General features: G+C 36.1%; 1 long non-coding RNA gene across 4 annotated transcripts; it reads left to right on the top strand.

Moving 5' to 3' along the window:
- Positions 1-12012: 12012 nt before the first annotated feature.
- LOC136845358 (uncharacterized) lies at positions 12013-18025 on the top strand. 4 transcript variants are annotated; one of them, XR_010855152.1, is made up of 4 exons: positions 12014-12144; positions 15776-15997; positions 16385-16726; positions 17372-18025. It is a non-coding gene; the product is annotated as an uncharacterized lncRNA (long non-coding RNA). The 4 variants fall into 4 exon arrangements; XR_010855153.1 differs by having other exon boundaries at positions 15776-16002; XR_010855150.1 differs by having other exon boundaries at positions 12013-12144; positions 15776-16726.
- Positions 18026-18874: the final 849 nt, after the last annotated feature.

Here is an 18874-nt window from a genome sequence, read left to right as displayed (position 1 = left end):
TTCAGAAAGCGAGAGAATCTACAAAAAAGAAGTTTCTATTCGCAGAGGGTGTCGTATGTTTACGAGAACTGTTCCTGTGATCTGTACCCCTCTCACTACGTACCTCAATAATATTCCAAGACAACCAGAGATCTTTAATAAACGTAACTTTCACTGCCAACATAAGGATTAACGAGGGATTACGCTAATCTATTCCAAATGGGCAAAGAATTGAAATTCAGGAAGCGAGTTTCGACTCGCTGTGTTTTGCATGTTTACCAGGACTGTTCTCTACGCCGTATCTTTGTCTCTATGTCAATAATGTGCCCATGAATAAGCATAACCCTTTAATAACAATAATATTCACTTCCAACAGGAGAATTATTGAAGATTAATGAAGGATTATTAACTGTAAAACGAAGCCATGTGACGATGAGGACAAAAGTCGAAGCCTGACGCAAGTCTTTCGGAGCGTTCCAGACGGGTCCCGGCTCCATCTCTCATCATTCCAGTTACTGAAACGTCAGTTTACTGTGCCTGGAACGTCTGCTAGAGGAAATGGAAAGGAAGAATAATGGTACTGACGCAACGAGTCAGTCTCTCTCTCTCTCTCTCTCTCTCTCTCTCTCTCTCTCTCTCTCTCTCTCTCTCTGAAGATGGCTTTTCCAATTCGGTCTCTGAGTAACTGGTTATTATTTAAACACGTGTCACCTTGAACTGCGATGACATTTCGTTTTTTTTTTTATTTAAACAGGAATCGTCCTGGTATTGGTTATATCTCGCACAGACACACACATACACATACTCACAAAAACAAACAACTCAAAAAAGGCGCAGATTCAAGTACGTATCACGGAGGGAGGCTTAATATGGGACTCACTGTGTGTAATTTATTCCAAAGGTAAAATTAAATCTGAATTGAAAACATAATTATGTCATGGATATATGTCAATTTAGAAGAAAATAAGAAAATAATAAGTAATAAACAAAATTAAACGAAACAGGCGCCAAAATAAGTAAGAGCGAGTTAGTACATCAGACAGAGAATGATACAAAGCGCTTGGCTGGGTCATATTACGCCTTGGTTGGTAGGCTGAGTCCATAAGTCTACACCTAGCATTTTTATTACATCCAGCACCTTATCACACTTGCAGTCAACACTTTAGTAAGGGTCCGTGCTGGCATAAGGCCCAGTGGATCAAAAATAAAAAGGTGGTTGCATGAAAATGTCTAGCTGTTTACGAGAGAAAGGAATGACAATTTCGTTTCTGATTTATAGAAGAAAATCGAGATTTTAAGAGAAGACTACTCAGCTGTGCTTATTTTATGGTGCCTGTTGGGCTTATTAATAGATTTTTTTATATTGTTCATACGTTTAATTAAAGTGCAAATGCATAAATAAGTTTATCAATTTAAAAGGTAATGGTGTGGTTGGTGATATAGTTCTAATCATTTGGCTGAAGACAAACTGTGAATATTAGGGTACATTCACACATTTTTCATACATTTACTCAAGTGCAAATGTATGATTAAATTAATCAATTCAGTAATGAAAAGGGCGTGGCTGGTGATATGGGTCTAATCATCTTTGGATGAAACCAAACTGTGAATATTATTATTTCTCCATTGAAAAGCAATAATAACAGAATCATCAGTAATATTCTCTCACCTGCGTCAACACAGGCATTCAGGTACGCATGATATCGGTGAATACCTGATTTACATTGCCATTAAAGGGTTTTATATGCAGATTCAATAGACTTAATTATTCCGAGAGCCCCTTCATCTACGAGCAGATTACTGGCAATGGACCATTACGGAAACAGATGGGTTCGGTGTGGGAACATAACGAAATGAGATATTGGGATCTTCTTTTTTTTTCCGATATAAACGATGGTTTCGTCGGAATCGTTATCATTTTGGGAGAACGTTTAAAAATGGGAAAGGCATGGTAGCCTATTGTTTTTATATTGTAATAAAAATAAATGAGAGAGAAATAAATATATAGTACCATATTTGGTTAAGTCTGTCATTGTCGGTCTACAGTATCGGTTTAAGCTTCTTGTTTTCAGCCACTTTAATTTCACTGAGACTGAATTAGAATTATTATCATTTTAGAATGGTTTAAAAACCGTGAAGTATGGTATTATTCCATACTGTAATACAAGAGAGAGAGAGAGAGAGAGAGAGAGAGAGAGAGAGAGAGAGAGAGAGAGAGAGAGAGAGAGAGAGAATTTAATACCATATTTGGTTACGCCTATCAAGGTCAGTTGACAGTGTCAGTTTAAACTCTTGGATTAAATTTCTTTATATTTCAATGAAATTTCTCTAGTTAAGTTAGAATTATTATCATTTTAGGAAAACGGTTTAAAAACGACGAGAGAGAGAGAGAGAGAGAGAGAGAGAGAGAGAGAGAGAGAGAGAGAGAGAGAGAGAGAGAGATTTAGTACCATATTTGGTTTCGTACATCAGGGACCAGTTTGCAACATCGGTCTAAACTTTTTGGTGTTCCTCTTTATATTCAACCAAATTTCTCTCTACGGCTTGATTTCTTCAGTTATTCAGCCAAAAATGAATAACTTTTCAATGGTAAGTTCACTGGACTCAGATATCTTTTCTAGCCAGCATAAGTTTCGTAGACGCAGGTTACAAACACCTCGGTGATATATGGCGCTAGGCCTAACATCTTTGAATACACACAAAATACGGAATGAGTTCTCATACGTTCTTCAGATAAATTTTTCTATTTTCAATAACTCCAGGTCAGGTCTTGTGGGCCAAAGGAACAGGAATTCGTCTCTGAAATGAATAGGAAAAGCAGATTTAATTTATGTATTCAGAAGCTAGGATATCAAGACTAGCTTGTAGGACTATTCAGTGTATTAATTCCAAGTATGATTGCTTATTTAATGTTCTCATGTTATTTCCTAAGTCAATCTCTGGCTTAGGTGTTAAAAATAAACTTGAAACTTGGTCTGTTGATAAAACATAGCAGATTTATCCTGCGTCATAATTTTTTAAGTTAATATCTAAGAGATAAGAATGACATTATTAATAAAAAACAGCGTAGGCCTACCCTTAACGATGCTTACGAGTATATCATCAGGTTTTATGCAATGATAAAGGCAGTTTATTTTAACTATGAAGTGATTCATATATATATATATATATATATATATATATATATATATATATATATATATATATATATATATATATATAAACTTCTTCGTGGTTAAAATAAACTGCTTTTATCATTGCATAAAGCCTGATGATATACTCGTAAGCACCGTTAAGGGTAGGCCTACGCTGATTTTTATCAATTATAGGTCTTGTGGCGTAAATAATATTCGATTTACATTATCGTATTACGAAGAAGAAGCGTAAACGATGGCAATAAAGAATATTTAGGATTTTTATAAGTTTCTTCGTTATTGTTTATTGATTGTATATACATATGCACACACATTTTTTTTATTACATTATTAGTCGCCTTTTCTTTCTGTAACCTTGGGATTTTAACACCTAAATGCTTCAAACGAACGCATTCTTCTTCTTTTCATTAACTGGTATTAAAAAGCTAAATCCTAAACGCTTCAGAATAAAGGAATAAAATAAAATTCTTCTTCTTTTCAATAAATAGCACAACAAAGCTAAACCACAAACGCTTCAAAACGCTTCAGGACAAAGAAAAAATTAAATTCTCCTGCGTCTCATCTCTGTAACGTCTTGTCGACGTTATAAAGAAGACCCGAGTTACTTTGTTGTTGTCGTATAAATGTTAAGTAATTTCAGCCAATGGCTAGACAGCCCCTGAAACGACACTTCAGGGACGTTGTATGCAAATTCAGGGGCGCCAGGTCGTAAACAGGGATCATCTTAGAAGATACCAAGGAGTAGGGGTCCTGTGGGGAGCTGTGGGAAGGTGTGGGAGTGCTGTGGGAAGTTAAGAGGTAGTATAAGAAAGACGCCTGACGAAGCAAGCAAGGCAAGAGAGAGTTAGACCGAGTTGTGGATACTTTCGAATACTTTCTCTTTCTTACAGCCTTTCTCTCTAAGTGGTATGGACCATAACCACTGCAGTTTAGTCTAAGGGGTCATGTGAGGTCAAGAATGGTAGGAAACTGGCCCAAGTAAATAGGGAAAACTTGATAAACACGAAGGTTCTCGCGTCGCAGAGGAATTTACTGACATGATCGATGTAATTATCTAAATAAAGTTGATTTAATTTTTCCAGTAAATGGCAATGTCTAAAAATAGCTGCAAATTGCAATTAATACATGATCATGAAACAGATAAATGATTTTATGTAAGTATTTACAACAGTAGACCCATTCAAGTTATAAAAAATGATGACTTTACTGTAGATAATTGAGATTTTTATAATAGTGACCCCATCACCTAATAAAAACCTATGACTTTATGTAAAAATAATTCAGGCTGGTATTGCGCATGCTTGAGGTGTCGAGGAGTAGAAAATGAGCTACAACCGCTAATTTAACTCTTATGTAATCTTTCCATTCAACGAGAAAATAAAAAAAATAAACCCCAGACAAATATTAAAGAAAGAGAGCCTTCAGCCAGCATCCCTTATAACCACACTTTTGTGATTATTGTCATGTTGATGACGTCGTCACCGTAGTAATGTTTCTCCATAACAGAGGAGAAGCACTACTTTTTTTATCTTAAAGACGAGTTTCTGGTATTGCCTCTCCCGCAGTTCAGAAAGCAGATATTAGCCGAGGCTGAGTAGGGTCCTGAAAGCTCTGTCCCTACGCGAAAGAGAGAGAAAATGTGCCTTTAAGTAGATCTGGATATCTGCCAAAATTTGGTGGCCTGTTGTTAGTCAAGGGGCCAACTTTGGGTTAAATTTGAGTAAAAATTTAGCAGCACTAGCTGATCCAGAAAAATTTCACGGGGTGGGGCACCAATTTTCACATCATATATATATATATATATATATATATATATATATATATATATATATATATATATATATATATATATATATATATATATATATATATATATATATATATATATATATATATATATATATATATATATATATATATATATATATATATATATATATATATATATATATATATATATATATATATATATATAGATAGATAGATAGATATATATATATATATATATATATATATATATATATATATATATATTATTTCTATAATAGATTTTTTATTTTTCCCCATTTTTATATCTCATTTATGTCATTATTATCTAAATCTTCAATATCATTATTTTGTCATTATTTTCATGGTGGGGGGGAGGACGTTCCCAGCTGGCCCCCTCCTTGGGTCAGCTTGTGAATTTAGGCATGAGCATTTGTGCAATCCTGCTAACAAACAGACGAGCAAGAAGGCAAACGAAAACAAATAAAGCCAACGAACAAAATAAAAGGAAAGGTTCCTTTATCTAAATCTGGATTTCTGCCAAAATTTGGTGGCCTGTTGTCAGTCAAGGAACCCAGTTTTTGTGAAATTTGTGTAAAAATCAAGGCATACGTGTTTCTGCAATCTTGCTAACAAACAGACGAGCAAGAGGACAAACCAAAACAAACAAAACTAACCAAAATGAAAGAAAATGTGCCTTTATCTAGATCCGCAGTTCTGGCCAAATTTGATCAATTATTGTCAGTCAAGGGGCCCAATTTTGGTCAAATTTGTCTATAAATCAAAACATAAGTGTTTGTGCAATCCTGCTAACAAACATGAGGAAGAAGACAAAAAAAAAACAAGAGATGAAAATGAAAGAAAAGGTTCCTTTATCTAGATTTGGATTTCCTCCAAAATTTGATCACTTATTGTCAGTCAAGGGATCCATTTTAGGTCAAAACCGCCTTAAAATCAAAGCATAAGCGTTTGTACAAAACTTGCTAACAAACAGACTGACAAACAGAAAACAACTCAAAAGCAAACAAACAAGCCCGACAGACACAAAGACACAAACAAAACCCACCCAAGCACCAAACCACTCAGAAGCTGCGATTCAGATTCCATTCTTACGAGAGTAGTGACGCCCTTATTGCCTGCGGTGGAATTATTCTGTCAGGCATCTCTCGACAATTCTGGGAGAATGAATAACGGCATCGAGCTACGTCTGAGTTGTCAGACAAGGGAGAAATGTCACCTTTAAACGGGCGAAACGATACATGCCTCTCGCACCTCCTGTACAGAATCTCTGAAGAAGGAGGAAGAGGAGGGGGAAGACTCTGATACCCTGTTGGTCTCTGTACACAGAGAGGAGGTTGTTGCTGCTGTTACATTTGCTGTTGCTTGCTGTTATATTTTCTGCCTGCTATCAGGTCGTTCGAAAGCTCCCCTCCTCAAAGGCAGTGCTTGCTGCTGTTGAGGCAAGGCGATTATGTTCCTTTATATGAAGAGTTGCATATATATACATATATATATATATATATATATATATATATATATATATATATATATATATATATATATATATATATATATGTATAAAATGTGTGTGCAAACATTTTCTCCCAACAGGATGTGTCTCCAGACGAAGTAAGGCAATACTTACTGTCTCATTAATTACTTCAAAAACCTACAAAGAAGGCCTATTTGCAGCACATCAACCCCACTACACAAACTCTGCCGTTTACCTCTATCTAGCAAGCTTCCTCTCTCCTCTTTTCTAAACATATCATCCCCCCATTCTCTCCACAAGACCAAACCTTCTCCAAACACTCTGATTCCTCTTTAACTTTTTTACCTATTTCCACATTTTCAGCAAATTCAGTTGTCTTCTTCCACTTATATTTCGTAAACTATTTATCACTGAGGCCTCTATTCTTTTCTTTCATTAGCACTTCACACTTCACTTCCATGAAGGACAGCTAGCTCAAGAATCTCTTCATATGATCCAATCTTTTGCACACAGTCTCCTTAAACTGGAATCTCAAAAGTTCAAGTGAAGATGCAATGCATTACTACCCTAAAACAATTCACCTTGTATTTTACTAATTTAGTATAATTTTTATCTATTTATCTGTTAATTAATGAAATTATCTTTTGTATTTTCTAATAAGTGATCTCTTCTTTCTGTAATTCCTATTTCAGTAATTTTTTTCAAACAAACAATATAATATTCTTTGGAAGCTAGAATTTCTAGTCATTGGCCCCTGCGGGCTTGTTCTAGGTAAATGTGGGTTTATCTTCTGAATAATGATTACAGTTATTAAATAAAGATGAACTTGCACTGAGGTTGTTTTACTATGGAGTACTTCGTAGAGGTCAAGAATCATTCTCATCTGAGGTAATGTTATTCTTTTGTTTACATTGTCTTTCCTTTCTCCTTTATGTTCTTCTCAACTGACGCGGCCACAAAAATCTTTCCTATTTATACATTATCCCTTATCAAGAAAGAACATAATAAATGTTGAGTGTAATCTTTGAAAATTCGTAAATGAAAATTTAATGAAGATGATACGTTGGATAAATAAGAAACTATAGGTAACTCTAAACATACTCGCGCCAAAATATATATATATAAAAAAATGAAGAACTAGACGTGCACCGCAGAAGCGCGAAATCTAAAAATCTTCATAAATACATTTCGCTGGGCTTAAATTGAACTGGGATTTCTTTTAGGCGAGGAAAATAGGCGATACTGATCTCATGCATAAGAATGGCCGCAGAATAGTCTCTCTCTCTCTCTCTCTCTCTCTCTCTCTCTCTCTCTCTCTCTCTCTCTCTCTCTCTCTCTCTCTCTCAGCCCAAGGAATTGAAAACCCTCCCGATCGGAAAGGCGTGTAACCTCCAGTGGGGAAAAAAAAGAACGATTGGATTCTGTTTACGTGTATCCGCGAGAAAAAGAATTTGATTTGGCTTCAAATCTCTTATCAGATGGGATTCTAGTCTCGAAGTCTTGTGTATGATTGAGAAAATAACTCACTGTTATAGACAAACACGCACATACACATACACTCACACTTAAGCATACATAGGCCTACATACGCTCTCTTGGCTTCACGGCTCTTAATACGACCCGTATTCTCATTCTTAACATAGGCCTAGGACTTGTATGAGTATATCCTTTATACATTACAGCCATGAGATATTATTAGGCCTGCTTTACTTTCTCCCGTTGCCTAATGTTCATTTATTCATATTTTACCTGTTCTTTCTCACTTCTGGCACGTTAATTGCTTTCTAGAAGGAAAGCACAAATGTTTACCTGAACATATACAAGACTGACGGGTATGAAGATATTATTTAGCAAGATGAATTATGAATTACTGATGCGTTCTCACAATTCAATGGTGAACACCTTTTGAAAGTCTCTCTCTCTCTCTCTCTCTCTTTTCCAGGAGTATTGTGAAATTGTTCAGTTTCATATCTGTCTAACCTACCTGTGAATCTTTCTTTTTCTTTCTTTCTTACTCCCTCTCTCTCTCTTGAAGTGCTATCCGTGAATCTCTCTCTCTCTCTCTCTCTCTCTCTCTCTCTCTCTCTCTCTCTCTCTCTCTCTCTCTCTGTGTGTGTGTGTGTGTGTGTGTGTTCGCCCAGAGCTAGGACTCTCAACAGATTATACTGCTCAAGTCAATAGGGACATGTTGGATTTTTTTTTAGTAATCCTCCCATGCCCTTCCGTTCCTTATTGCCAAAATTTTTATTTTTCAGTCTTCACCTGTGAAATAAAACCAATAATATTTCTTTCCAACTTGTTATAATTTAAGGCTATAAATAATCTTATTCAAAAAATTTCTCTCTTGTTTATCTTGACGTATTCAACACAAACCTCTGAAGATTATCCAACTGTTTAGTACGATGTGGCGAAGGAGTGTTTATATTTAATTCTATTAGTATTTAGATATATTTAATTCTGTTAATATTTAGATATATTTAATTCTGTTATTATTTAGATATATTTAATTTTATTCGATTCAAGGTCGCTGAATTTACTAATTTATGATTCATGACCGCAAAATGGTGCTTTACTTTCATCGCCCATTCAATTTTGGAGATTCGTCTGCCTGTTGTTTTGTATGTTTTTTGGCTTCAGTACTAAATTAATAATATATATATATATATATATATATATATATATATATATATATATATATATATATATATATGTATGTATCTACAGTTTTATATATAACTCCATTGCATTTTTAGCCATGTACTCCAGGGTCAAAGGCACTCAATACAGCTGATAGTTTATTCCTAATGCCGACGTTTCACAACTACATTGTTGCATTTTCAAGGCTGAAAAACAGCGAGCTGACTCAATAATTAATCATAAAACATTTATTACAACAACTGATTAAAAACACTACAGTATTGTCTCACTTAAAATGCTAATTCTTTTAAAAATATCAGAGGCACCATGACACTAAAAGAAAGACCTGCCCAGACGAGAGCTAAAACAAGACTATTGAAAGAAGGAGAGAAAAGTACAAATTAAAACACAAATAGATAAAAGGGAGAAAACAAGGTAACAATAAGGCAAATAGGACCATCAAGCAATAAACAGCTGAGTGGATGATGTTTGGGTGTTCAAAGATGGAACTGTTAATTTTATCATTATAGATTCTAAGGTTGTTAAGTCACTGTCTTTCTGTGTTTGTCCTATTATTCGAAAGTCTTTGTTGTCTATGATTGTTTTGCATAATTTCGAATGATTCCTTATGTTGGATTGTTCTGGGTTGGACAATCTACTCCCGGTTCGGAAACTAACTCCTCTATGGGCGTCTATGCGTACCCTCAGCAGTCTTTACGTACATCCAACGTAAGTCCCCTGGTTACACCTGGGGCAAGTATACTTGTAAACGACGTTGGATGTAAACAACGGACTCACTTTGTCCTTGAGCTTGAAAAAGGACCCGATGGTACAAGGATTTTTGGGGATTAGTTTTAGGTTCAGTGCAGGCAGTTCTCTCTGAAATAGATTTAAACATTTTTTCCTAAAATTATCGTCATGTAGGTAAGGGAACGTTGCAAACATTTTCATTTTTTGTACCGTGTGGATGGTCGTAGGTTGTTTCATTTTTTTATTTAAAAACCTGTTTAAAGCCCTGAAAAAGAGCTTTTGAGGAAAACCGTTGTTTTTGAAGTAGTTAGCCAAGGTTACGATCTCTTCATGGAAGGTCATCCAGTTCGATGAGTGTGTAAAGGCCCTGTGGAGGAGAGTAGAAATGGAGTTTAATTTGAAATTAAAATAACAGCAACTATAAAAATTCGTACCCAAACCTGTGAAAGTATCTTTCCTATAAATTCCTGTATAAAAACCTTGTTCATTTCTAGAGACTAGAACATCCAGGAACGGTAATTTATTATTAGATTCTTTCTCCAGAGTAAACTTTATGTTCGGGTGTTGAGTATTAATATAGTCTAAAAAAGAGTCAGCATTAAAATCACGTTTTCTACTCTCTCCACAGGGCCTTTACACACTCATCGAACTGGATGACCTTCCATGAAGAGATCGTAACCTTGGCTAACTACTTCAAAACAACTGTTTTCCTCAAAAGCTCTTTTTCAGGGCTTTAAACAGGTTTTTAAATAAAAAAATGAAACAACCTACGACCATCCACACGGTACAAAAAATGAAAATGTTTGCAACGTTCCTTTACCTACATGACGATAATTTTAGGAAAAAATGTTTAAATCTATTTCAGAGAGAACTGCCTGCACTGAACCTAAAACTAAATCCCCAAAAATCCTTGTACCATCGGGTCCTTTTCAAGCTCAAGGACAAAGTGAGTCCAGTTGTTTACATCCAACGTCGTTTACAAGTATACTTGCCCCAGGTGTAACCAGGGGACTTACGTTGGATGTACCAAAAGACTGCTGAGGGTACGCATAGACGCCCATAGAGGAGTTAGTTTCCGAACTGGGAGTAGATTGTCCAACCCAGAACAATCCAACATAAGGAATCATTCGAAATTATGCAAAACAATCATAGACAACAAAGACTTTCGAATAATAGGACAAACACAGAAAGACAGTGACTTAACAACCTTAGAATCTATAATGATAAAATTAACAGTTCCATCTTTGAACACCCAAACATCATCCACTCAGCTGTTTATTGCTTGATGGTCCTATTTGCCTTATTGTTACCTTGTTTTCTCCCTTTTATCTATTTGTGTTTTAATTTGTACTTTTCTCTCCTTCTTTCAATAGTCTTGTTTTAGCTCTCGTCTGGGTAGGTCTTTCTTTTAGTGTCATGGTGCCTCTGATATTTTTAAAAGAATTAGCATTTTAAGTGAGACAATACTGTAGTGTTTTTAATCAGTTGTTGTAATAAATGTTTTTATGATTAATTATTGAGTCAGCTCGCTGTTTTTCAGCCTTGAAAATGCAACAATGTAGTTGTGAAACGTCGGCATTAGGAATAAACTATCAGCTGTATTGAGTGCCTTTCCCTGGACGCCTACGAGTCATGATTTCGAGAGCTGCAGCTCTGATGTTGGAATATATATATATATATATATATATATATATATATATATATATATATATATATATATATATATATATATATATATATATATATATATATATATATATGTATGTATGTATGTATGTATGTATGTATGTATGTATGTATGTATGTATGTATGTATGTATGTATGTATGTATGTATGTATGTATGTATATTTTTTTTTTAATTTAGCATAATTTAATTTATTATTTGTATTTAAAAGGCTTACGCAAGTTGGGGGCATGTATTATTATGCTATATTTATCACCTCGAGAAATGAAATAACCTTATCGCCTTTTAAGTTTTTATATAAAATTTCTTTATCAAAGATTTTGACGTCAAATTGTTCTGTAGGTATGTTATTCTATGAAGGGTTTTCAGTTATTGCGTCTATATGTCTGTAACTATACATCGTATTAAAGCCATAAGAAGTATGAAAAATACCATTTTATTCATTTGACAACATTATTATTTACTATAACATACAATATTACTAGTAAAATTTTTCAAATTTAACAAGAAATTAACTAAAATAGTGCTAACAATGTTAGAACATTATTGGAACCTTTGTTTTGACAGAACTGTCGAAAACATGTGGCTACACTTAAGATTCCTACCGTCCTGAGCCCGTTGTATTTTTATTTTATAGTGATTTCTGCTTTAATTTTCTGATATATTTGGTATATTTTTGTAAGTATCATCCATATACAATTATAGATCATTTAAATTACGATTGGGTAGGTTAAAAGTAGTTTAATATATCAAATAATGTAATTATTCACAGGCTATGTATCCCTAAGACCCATTTGCAATCAGTTGTTGTAGTAGAACCCTAATTTTATTTTCCTCTTCCCATATTTAGCATGCATATCAAAAACTGTAAAGTGTAAAGTATGTTTACCTGATATAAAGTGGCCTAATGGGTGATCAAAGTCGCGAACACTAGGCTATTAGCTGTAGTACCCTACATTAAATTAGGTTTATTCCTTGTTATGTCTACCATAAGGTTAGGGCAGAGGCCTAACCCTGAATATATATACCTTTGGAGTGTTATTATATGATTTGGGGGTAATGCTATATATTAGCTCCGTGCCTGTTTACACCTTTTCAACTAATTTTTTCTACACTTTTAGGGGTTCTGATACTGGCAGTGGATCTGTTTGTTGTCGGCCAAATGGAATGTCCCTTTGCCATGTTTAGTACTGGCGGTAGAACTATATAGTAGCTCCACGGCGGCGACTGCCTTCTAACCTGGCTTTGGTAATTCTAAGCCAGCTGTCCGCAGTGAGCTAGCCTATGGCAATTGACGTTTTCCTATGTTATTTGACGTGCTGAACAAGAATTTAAAATAACATTTTGGCGGTCGGCTGTAACTAAAATGTAATTGACCCTTGAAAACTGCACATCTATAGTGTGGGTCGCATACAGCTCAAGGGTAAATTACAGTTTAGCAGCAGCCTACTGGCAAAATGTTACCCTAAATTCATGTAAAGCAAGCAAAACAACACAGAAAAACGTCAATTGCCATAGTCTAGCTCAGTTGGACACTATTCGTTGCTTGCGACCGGGGTGAAGAAACTTAACAGGTATACAAAGCCGCCATCTTGGGTTACGTAACCACTAGGGAGCCATGTGTTCAGCGTGGGGGGGGGAAGATGGGGTTACGGCACTGCACAGAAAGTACGAGTTGGTAAAGTGACGTAGGACTTACGTAGAGACGTGGCGGTAAATAACAGTTACCCAAAAAAAAAACCTTCCATATAAAAAACACAATGGTAAATCTATATATTAGCTCCGTGCCTGTTTTTACCTTTTGAACTGGTTTTTTCTACACTTTTAGGGGTTCTGATACTGGCGGTGCATCTGTTTGTTGTCAGCCAAATAGAATGTCCCTTCGCTGTGTTTAGTACTGGGCCGGGGGTTGGCTACCCATACATTAACAAGTTATTGCACTTGCTGGACGGGATATGAACCGTTCGAAACAGACGTACCCGTGCTCTGTCTCGTGAAGATCGCGTATGGAAACCCCTTGTTGGATGGACTTCACAGGTTAATTACACTCGAGCTCCAAAAATTAAAGGTAAATTCATAATTAGCAACCAAAAAGCTGTAGAAAAAGTTAATATTACAACCGTGATTGGTTTAGTACGCCCAGCCCCCAAAACACCCGCCAACCACTCTCTCAGTTAGGGGCATTGGGTGAACCGAAAGCTCCCCTGTAAATCGACGCATGCGTGAAAAGTGCCTTTGGAACAGCTCCCGCTGTCCATTTATTCTGCCTTTTTTTTACACTTGTTTTTTGTGTTCCAAATGGCATATGTAACAGGAAACACAACAGTAAGGTGCCCAAACCTTTTCCCAAGTTATTTACCCCACCCAGAACCCCGGATTCCCAACGGGTCCCCCTTACCGTTAGCTATTCTCGAAAGTGTTTTCACCCACCCAAAACCCAGATTCCCAACAGGTCCCTCTTACCGTCAGCTACATTTCTAAGGTAAATTAGAGCTCAATTACTTTTGGCCGCCAAAATATTATCTTGAATTCTTGTTCAGCTGGTAAAGTTCTATAGAAAAACGTCAACTGCTATACCTAGCTCACCGCAGACAGCCGGCTTAGATCTACCCTGTAATTAACCCCTGAAGTCCATCCAACAAGGGGTTTCCATACATGATCTTCACAAGACAGAGCACGGGTACGTCTGTTTCGAATGGTTCATATCCCGTCCAGCAAGTGCAATAACTTGTTAATGTATGGGTACCCCCCCCCCCGGGTCAGTACGGTAATTCTATATATTAGCTCCGTGCCTGTTTTTACCTTTTCAAGTGTTTTTTACACTTTTAGGGCTTCTGATACTGCCAGTGCATCTGTTTGTTGTCAGCCAAATGGAAAGTCCCTTGGCCATGTTTAGTACTGGCCCGGGGCGGGGGCAGGTTACCCATACGTTAACAAGTTATTGCACTTGCCAGATGGGACAAGAACTGTTCGAAACAGACGTACCCGTGCTCTGTCTTGTGAAGATCGCGTATGGAAACCCCTTGTTGGATGGACTTTAGGGGTTAATTACAGGTTAATTACACTCGAGCACCAAAAATTAAAGGTAAATTCATAATTAGCAACCAAAAAACTATAGAAAAAGCTAAGTTAAAAGGCAGTCGCCGCCGCAGAGCTACTAGCCTATATAGTTCTACCATGATTTGTTTTTATTTTACTTCATTATTATGCAAATTAACTTGACAACATTGCACTGTAAACTGCAAAACTTCAAAATCCTAGGCTAGGTATGGCCCATTGTCTAGGGTTCTGTGGTAGAAGCCTAGGCTAGGCTTAAATCTGTAGTATTTTTAGGTGAGTTACTACAATATTCAAACACTTTTATTTATAATGGGGTATCTTTTAGCCACAGCAAAGCTTTGGTAATTCTGCACGAAAGCTCTGCAGGGTGCCTTGTTTAGTAACCAGTACCTCAGGGATGAACGTAATAACCTATACAAGAGACAGTAAATTTCTCAAATTGCCTTACCTGTACTGCAGAAAATTTAATTAGTAAGTAATATCTCTGTGCAGATCTCTTCTGTAGAATTATCGAAGATTTGACAGGTCAATCAGGTTTGTTATTAGCCTGTGTGTGTAGCCTAGGCTACAGGGGTAGAGGGGCTATTTGGACGTGTGAGAGGGGTTGCCGGGCTCACTGATTTGACACAACTAGACCACACTACATTATTTCTTCTGCCATGTTGGAGTCAATGTGTCCTGTGTTTATGGTTATTGCCTTTTTGGTGGTTTAGTATTTCAGTGATATTAGGCTAGACTAAGGATTTAAATATATTTTTTATTTTCCAGCAGCTTTTATCTTTTTACAAGATCCTCTTGAATAAGTCTTTATGCCTGTTGTATTACTATTTCCACTGAAAATGCACGGTTAACTCAGTACAACCCTCCCTTTATCTAGTAGTATCTTAATGGCCACTGTGAGAAAAGAGCATCCATAAGAGAGGTGTACTTCATTGTAAATTTTCTTGGTAATTATTACAATTTCACAAACTGTCTAATCTGTGCTGCATTATATGCAGCATTTTCTATAGACTGTAGTTCAGTCAAAAATTCTTTTTAATAAACTATATTTCTATGTGGAGTTCTTCCTTAGAATTACCAAAACTAGGTCCTGTCTGGAGTTCACCCACGTTGTTAGAAATGAGGGGGTTCTTAAGTTAGTTAGTTAAGCATTAACAATAGAAATGAATATCAGATTCATATAGTCAAACTGTATGAAAGGCAGTTAGCTGAATATCAAAAAGTAACATTTATGTTTTCTAATTTTCAGTCTCTGTTGTCTTGTGGGTTTTATGTTAATACAGAAGAAGATGTGAACCAGCTACATATGCAGAAGTTCATCATTCAAACACTTGTGTCTACTCAAGCCTTCACTGGAACTTAAGAAGAATGAAGAAACTAGCTCTTGCAGGGCACTGGAACTCTGCACAGCTGAGGCATCACATGCAATAACTGGCACTGACACATTTTTCTCTTTTGAGATTTTCAAGCAGTTTGGTGAAGTGAAACTTTTATTTTCATTTGCTGGTCTCACTTAGCCTAGTTTAACCTTGCGTAGTGGCAGGAAATCCCTTCTCTAGACCAATAATTTTTTATCTTATTGACACAAAGAATCACTTTGTTGGTTAATTAAAATATGAGGCTTTAGTAGCATTTGAAATGTTTGATAGTAATGTTTAGCCTTGATTAAGCACACAAAATTGATTATCTATTTGTTATGTTGCAATTTAAAGAACTGATCTAACTAAATTATTGAGCTGAAAATTGAACCCCACTAGTTCTGAAAGGTCTGTAATTCATACAACATTTCAGCTGAAAAAATTTAAGTTTTATTGAAATTTATTATCATCGTCAATTTCCTAAAATAATTTTTTTCCAGGAGTATGCCCAGTGATACAGTATCGTTTGGTAGAAAGGAACACAAGCCTTATCTCATAACTCAATCTCCTAGACGCTGGAATAGGGATCTCATTGCAAACTTAAGAAGGGCCATTTCTCATATGTCATCTTATAGCCAAGTGGAATACTGCCAAGTCTTGTGGCTTTTGGCTTGACAAATGAAGATTTTAGCCATGACACAAGCTTGTTGCTGATCTGAGGAGAATAGGGGGGTCATTACACAACCTGTTGGAGAGTGGACCAGTTGCACAACTCTTCAGACAGTCATGCTTAGCTAAGGAAATCCTTGGTCATGTTGCATAATGTGTTGCAATCAAGTCAGGTGAGTTTTGAGATATTATTGCCCTTTTGTTAAAAAAAAACTAAGGAGGTTATGTTTTGTTAGGGAAAAGACACTGATTTTGAAGTTCTGAAGTTTATGAATTCTTTATGGATGTTAATTAGCAAACATCATAGGAATACATTTTTTGTGTGGCTAAAAAGTTAGCATAATGGTTTAGTTTGTAATTAAACCTTTGTGTATAGGTTACAAGCTCATTGAAGTCTTGAATGAAAAGTTGTCTTGAAATTGTATGTGCAGGTCATGTATGAGGAAGGTGCTTTGGAAATCAAATAAGTTTTATGTGGTTTGTATTGCAGTACTTAGTTTCTTAGTTGTAGCCTACAGTTCAGAGTAATCCCTGGAATTTTAGATGTAGATTAAGACAAAATCGCAAGGACGAGATATTTTATTTGGGTTATTTTCCGTAATGATTTTTCATATGACTCTTATTTCGACAAGCCATATATATACAATTAATGAATTTAACATACTGAGCAATGAAAGTTTATTTTACTGTACACCCTAATGCTAAACTGGAAAAATTCAGATATAGCAACTTGCAACATTGGGCCAGTAAGTAAAGTTATCTATGAAAAGCTGTCGGCTGTGTCACAAGTACTGTAACATTTGTTTCCTAATTTTCAGTCTGTGGTCTAGTGGGTCCTTTGCAACCACTGGAAAAGATGTGAACCAGCAGTTCTTGAAGGGCACTGGAACTCAGAACAGTTGCATGCAATAACTGGCCGTGACTTAAGTTTTGATTTTAGATTTTAATCCACTTGGTATGGTAGTGCTTTTATTTTCATTTGGTGATCTCACCTTGCCTGTTTTAACCTTGCTAAGTGATAGGAAATCCCATCTTAAGACCAGTAACATGTTTTCATTGATACTGAAATCACAATAAAAAAACTCCAAAGCCATTGGTGGTTGATGAAAGTTATGGAAAAAGCTAATACTGTAGTTGCACAGCCATAACAGATGAGGGGTAGGAGCATTTCTTGTGGTTGGATTGGTGTCAAGTCTAGACCTTTATTTGTCACTAGTTACCAAAGAAATTTGTTCAGCTTTTATTTGAAACATACTTTAACTTTCTAACTTGAACATTAACAACTACTGTACACAGTTTTTTATGTTTTTATTATTTGTTTTTGAGTGGGATTGGAGGTACAGGCATAACCCTGATGTAACTGATTGTTATCTTAGGAAATCAATATTGTTTTAATTAGGAATAATATACCACTCTATCTTGAAAAGGTGCTAAACTGTAAGCAGTTTTATTTGGGATGAATCTTACCTACTGTTAAAGTTAGCTTACATCTCCACATCGATAGGAGAGTCAGCATTCAAACAAAAGATTGAATGGCTACCCTGGATGACTGTCTAGTTCACCTGTTCTCCACCAGGTGTGTTTTGAATGTTTAAGCTCTTGTCAGAATTCTCCTTGCTGCCATTGGCTATAGGCATTTGTTGGTATTTCATGGCTTTTTGCTGCTATCACGGTACTACTGTATACAGGATGCCTCCACTGGAATCAAGGCTAAGAACGTCAGGTTCTGTAGGAATGATTACTGTGTTAGCAGAATGTTGATTTTTTAGGAGATACACACTATTTATGCCAGTTGGAATGGTTTTAAGTGTGATCTTCAGAATAGATGGTAGGAAGTAGGGATTTTCGACGGACTTTCTGCTTGAGTAGTAGTGTAGGAAGAGAAGGGGAGGAGTTAAATTGCGAAGCAGTTAGTTAGGTCATGTTATCAACCTGTCATTTCTCCCCCTTCTCCAGGTCCTTCTTCTGTAGTTATCCATACTCAGGCTAGGCTTTTCCTTTGCTAATGCTTTATAGTAGTTAGCACTGAGGCTTCCTCTTGAGCTTCTCCTTCCACTCCCCTTTCGGTTCAGGAAAAGCATATTGAGAATTTAGAACAGGACATAAACCTTATTTTGGTCAATACAAGGTTTGTCTGAATTGGTTAGATTCAGAGGAAGAAGTCCGCTGCTAGGGAACTGCATCAGTTCTCGGGGCAATATGTTTCTGTGCCCTCTGTCACCTGCCTCTGTTTTTCATGTTCATACAGTGGCGGCTCGTGACTGTTATTGATGGGGGGGCTGTCTCACATTCAGACATAAATAAAATCTTAAATGCTTTTA

Source organism: Macrobrachium rosenbergii, chromosome 13 (assembly GCF_040412425.1).
Source record: "Macrobrachium rosenbergii isolate ZJJX-2024 chromosome 13, ASM4041242v1, whole genome shotgun sequence".
Classification (NCBI taxonomy): domain Eukaryota; kingdom Metazoa; phylum Arthropoda; class Malacostraca; order Decapoda; family Palaemonidae; genus Macrobrachium; species Macrobrachium rosenbergii.
The sequence above is the reverse complement of the archived record's forward strand: the minus strand, read 5'-3'. Positions and strand labels throughout refer to the sequence as shown.